The 5798-nt window shown below is 41.3% G+C and overlaps 1 pseudogene; it reads left to right on the plus strand.

Moving 5' to 3' along the window:
• The first annotated feature begins 982 nt into the window (after positions 1 to 982).
• Positions 983 to 5095, plus strand: LOC127185210 (ras-related protein Rab-43-like; annotated as a pseudogene).
• Positions 5096 to 5798: the final 703 nt, after the last annotated feature.

Raw genomic sequence — 5798 nt, forward strand, 5'->3', positions numbered from 1 at the left:
ATCTGGTCCTACTTGAAGGCCTTCCTTATGCTCTGGAGGTTGTAACTCATAATTTACAGACCTCCTTTGACTAAAGGATACTCCTGGCACATATGTCTCTGCACTTACTCAGGAACAAGATAATCAAGACAAAGTAAACTTTAAAGGTAAACAATATTCAGTACGTAAGAGAAGTTAGTAGCAGATCAAATTAAAAGCCTCTTCCTTATAATGATAGATGATAAATGGTATGGATAAATGGTAAAAGAATAAAATAGTAAGACATACTTTTCTCATACAGGGCTAGTGTGGTAGTGTATGACTGAGAAGCAAAAGAATACCAAGATTATACGTATAAATAAATTCTACAAATATATAAAAATAAATGTATTATTGCAGAAATTGAATAATAACTGCAGCATCTATGGCCTGAAATGTTTCTTGTGCCTAATGACAATTAGCAGTCTGAGAGGATAAAGTTGATTACTAGGGACATGTCAATCTGCCCAAGTTGGCCTGGAGATTTTCTTTCTGTCTAGTGCCCTTGAAACCACAAGAGTTACAAGCTTGAGAACAGACTGCCACACATTGGCAAAATATGCCCTTGAAACTTCAATATTGTTAAAAGTTGGGTTGTGGGGTGGTTGATGAGGAAAAATGATTGTAAAAGATACTTTTGTCTGTCACAGTTTATCAGTGATGACTAAACCCATGACCAAGCAGAAGTTAAAACATGTGTCTTGGCACAAAAATGATCTGATCTATGTTTTGGAACAACAAGCATCTATCCCTGCCTACTGAGTTCTGTACAAATAAAGAAGCACTCTGACGGCCAATCAATCAGGCTGTAAAATTTCTCCCAAGCCCCGTGCCTGAATCATTCCTTCCTTACTGACTCTTTATCTTTTCTGCTGGACCTGGCCATCACTGGGGCTGGCTCCAGCAGGGATAAACTCTGAGAATCACTGTTCTGTGTTATTTGCAGGAGTGGTGTTTCAGGGTAATGGTAGTTTTAGGAACTGTGATGGTCATGGAGAAGTTAGCTATTCTATTACTAAATTTTCATGAAAAACTGTCAGAAGAACTCATTTACTTATTTTTCTACAACAGTACACATCTGTACAAAACTTCAATTCCCACTTAGATTATTTAAATATTTTTTAAAAATTTAAAAGATGTCTCAAAAACAGCTAGCAGTGGTGATGTACTTCTGTCTGTGAAAGGTTCCTATAAAATATTTCTCTTGAATAGGCATAATAATATAATAAACATCTGAGGTCTCCTTGACATTCTATTTTAATATTGAAAAGTAAATTCTGACACATATATGTAACTAATACATTCTCCCTAAAGATAGATCTGATGCTTAAAATATCAGTCCATCTGACAGAAATCAAAATGGCATTGAACACTTAACATTTGGTATAATTACCATGATAAAAGTTATACCATAATACTGATTTTACTTAGCAGTCAAGCTGCATAGGAGATGATATGAGAAAATCAGTAAGTGTCCCTTATTCAAGAGGGAGTACATAAAAAGTCTATGTCAGTGTTTTCAACCTTGTGTGCATACTGTAATAAATGAAATAATTTAAAATGTGAGTTTTATGCATATCAATTCAATTTGGAATGGACATTCATATAATTCCAGTATGTGATAATTACTATAAGCTTAAAGTATAAAATGTACATGTTGTCATGATTTTCATGTTATAACCATGGGTTAGATTCTTTCTATGTTTAGGGTCTTGACAGGCTAAAAGCAATATAGTAGGCAGAGACTTTACCATAGCTGAGGCCCGGAGTCCTCAGTGACACTTAGTGGCTTACTGGTTGTTGACATTATTCAACCAGGGGTGGTTGTTGGACATAGTTCCACACATCCTATAAATCACACAGTATTCTCCATAGTCCCCCCTTTATAACATGTCAGCTTCATGTCCAGAAGGACAATATGCATGTGTCCTACTTACTTGATCTGCTTCTAGTCCTTAGATGCTTTCAAAGATTTCACTAGACTATACCTGGCCCTCTAAGGATAATCATACAGTTTGTTGACTTAAATTCAACTAACTAGGAGCTACAATTCACCTAGAGGTTTTCTTTACTCTTGCCAAATAGTGCAACCTGAAAATCGAAATCATTACTCACAATATTTACAGGCATAACTTACATTCAGTGGAATTAACTAAGGTTTCTGAGTACCAGAGATTGGAGTGAATGGATCTAATACTTTTAAAGTCATGAACATAACAGGCAGACAAAATTATGAATCACAGATTACATCTAAAAAGTAGGGAGAATAGAGATATCCCTGTAGCAAGGAATGTACAAGGCAGAATATTATATGTTTATACCAGTACTGGAACACTGCAAGGAACTAACTAAAGTGATGTTTGATTTCCTTAAAATTACATCTGCAAAATTAAAGGATGTAGTATGATCGGAATATAATTTTGTTTAACTTTTTCTGGTCATGAAAAATATCTTAAAATGACACATTTTATTCTTTCATTCTACATTGAAAGAATAAAGAAGTCCTGAAAGATTTGTGGACATCTGAAAAAGTAGAAATACCCTTGTAGTAAAGGCAAGATGGTTTTAAAGTTGGAAAAGATAAAACTCTATATTTCAGATTTAAAAATTCTTTCAACTTGGCAAATATGTAAAGTAATGAAGGACAGTTTTGAGTTACATGATATTAGTATGTAAAAAAATATGTCCCAGCAGAAGTAAAAAAAAAAAAAAAAAACTGGAAATTATTATAATAAGTGAGTTCACCCAGAAGCAAAAAGAGACAAATGGTATACTGATATTGAGACACTAGCTCAAGGGATACGTCCCATGAAAAACTTTACTTACCAGGAAAGTGGGTCAGAATAGAGGACATCCTATTGAGACTTTAGGTGAGAGTAGCATGGAAGAATGGGGAAATAGAGGGATCCACAGGGTCCTGGAAACCTACAAGAAGAACTTTATGACAGGCGGATCTGGGTCCTGGGGTCCTTCTCAAACTAAGGCACCAGCCAAGGAGAATATAGGCAGTAAGCTTCGAACCCCTACCAAGACCTAGCCGATGAACAGGATATTCTCCACCGTCGAGTGTAGTATGAGATCTGACTCTCACACGAACCCTGGTGCCCCTTTTCTGACCACGTCCCCTGGATGGGGAGACCTGGTGCACTCCAAGGAAGGATAGCAAGTTACCAAGAAGAGACTCGATATTCTAAGAGCATATATAGGGGGAGGAGGTCTCCCTCAATCACAGACAAAGGGGAGGGGAAAAGAGGGGAAGTGGGAGGGAGGGAGGAATAGGAGGATACAAGGGAAGGGCTAACAATGTAATATGAATAAATTAATAATAAAAAATTCACCTAATTATTATGAAGGGGATAAAAGTGCTTGCATCTGAGGTGAGGAGAGCTTTCTTGATTCAAATTCTGATGAAAGTACCACCAATGAATACTCTTACAGCTTGACTGAGGAAGAGAGAATTGGTACATAGTTGCTTAACTAAGGGTGTGGTTATGAGAGAAGAAACAGGTTCTTTTAGGATGAGAGGGGCTATCTTGATGATCTCTCCCATATTTGTAAAACCAAGGCAGACTCTTCTTTAATGAATATTATGACATCTGTAGACGTTAAAGGAAGATTCCAGGTTGATGTTTGGCATGAAGAGCTAGGATAAAGTTTCTGAAGGAAAAATGTACAAATTTAATAAATACAACAGAGTTGAGCATTGTACTAAGCACCAATTATCCCAACATTTGAGAGGTAAGATCAGTAGAATCAGAAATTTAGAGCCATCTTCAAATACATTTTTAAGTCCAGTTTGTACTGCATGAGATAGTCTCTCAAAACAAACAAACACACCACAAGAAGCAGAAATTTAAATTAACCCACTATCAGCAAATTGATGATCTGGACATAGAAGTATCTAGAGTTGTTCTGTGCCAGGTAAGACTGTGAAGTGAAAATATCATGACTACAGCATCGCATACATGGCTGGACATTGAGAAAGAGTGTTCTGTGATCAAGAGAAATAATGATGGGCATTTATGGATTTTGGTCATAGTAGTCTGCTCACATACACTTATATCTAGTCATATAAAATGTCTATGCATGCTATATAGTAATGTCTTTGAGCGTTACCAACACTAATCCTACATATGAGATCAAGAACCACACAACATTTGAAACTTTTTGGTTCTACATTCCTGATTGACAGAAAAGTGTGAGGTAAGGAGAACAATTTTGGTAAGTGGTTTACTGGCAATTTCAGTTTAGTATCTTCTGTATCTGAAGAATACATTCATTCTCATAGTAATCCTAAACCATATAAGGAAACTCAAGTTCACATGAAAGTAATTTAACTTATGAAAATGTAGGACTGCCCCTACCTAGCCAGGCTTCTGGCCGCTTGGGGCACATGGACCTAGGCCCGTGGGTGTCATAAGCCCAAGTCGGGTGCCCGCTCCTAAGTCCCAGACTCTGGCGGAGCCGTGGCAGGCCCAGGCCTGGGGGATCAGGATGAGCACTACGATTTCCTGTTCAAGCTGGTGTTGGTGGGCAAGACGTGTGTGGTGCAGCGCTTCAAGCCTTCTCCGCACGTCAGGGCAGCACTATCAGCGTCGACTTCACCATGAAGACGCTGGAGATCCAGGGCAGGTGGGTCAAGCTACAGATTTGGGACACGGCTGGCCAGGAGCGGTTCTGAACCATCACCCAGAGCTACTACCGCAGTGCCAATGAGGCCATCCTTACATATGACATCACCAAGAGGAGCACCTTCTTATCAGTGCTTCACTGGATCGAGGATGTGAGGAAGTACGCAGGCTCCAACATCGTGCAGCTGTTGATTGGGAACAAGTCAGGCCTTGCTGATCTCCGGGAAGTCCCGCGGTCAGAAGTACAGAGCCTGGCCGAGCACTATGATATCCTGTGTGCCACCGAGACCTCTGCCAAGGACTCCAGCAATGTGGAGGAGACCTTCACCAGAGTGGCCATAGAACTCATCATGAGGCACGGAGACCCCATGTTCAGTGAGAAGAGGACCGTCCACATCCAGCTGGACAGCAAGGACATTGCAGAGACCTGGGGCTGTGGGTGCTGACTAGGGGGGAGGGGGCACAACAGGCAGGCAGGGACCTCTCCATCTCCACTGGCTATGGCCTGACAAGCCCTACCTTTCAGAGTCAGCCCTCCAGGGCACTGGCTTCTCTAGGGGGGATTCCACACCCCTGGGCTGGACACTGGGTAGGAAGGGAGTAGCAGGGTATCCTGTGCTGAGGCTATTGGCCCAGGGCAGGATGCGGACCATCCCGCCAGCCAGTATCTGCTCACTCCATGTTCTTCACATTTCAGGGCAAGCCTGAGCCTTCCAGCATATAGACTATGATGGGAAATGGGCTGGCTGTGTTGCTCAGCCCCCTCGTGCTGGTTTTGACTTTCTCCTACCTTGATTGCTGCAGCTATGCAGCAGGTTGCTGCTCACCAGGGATATGGCTGGTACCACACGTTCTCCCGGGTCATTCTCTGGCCCCTAACCAGAGTGTAAAAACCACATCAGTTAGACCCATGGACTGGTGCCGAGCCTTGTCCTTGGGAAGCCTGAGCTCATCGGTGGAAGCAGCACCCTCCCTCACTGCCAGCTTGGAGCTCCTCGCTCCCTGGGCCTGGCTTGCTGCCTTACCAAGACCTCTCAAGTTTTTCTGCTTTTCCATGTAGCTTCTCAGTTCCTCTGACACAAGTGTAGGGCCAGCGGTGGACTGTCTGCAGGCTAACGGTCCAATATGTTGCCAGTCAGGTTGCAAAAG

This window comes from Acomys russatus, chromosome X (assembly GCF_903995435.1).
Source record: "Acomys russatus chromosome X, mAcoRus1.1, whole genome shotgun sequence".
In the NCBI taxonomy this organism is placed as follows: Eukaryota; Metazoa; Chordata; class Mammalia; order Rodentia; family Muridae; genus Acomys; species Acomys russatus.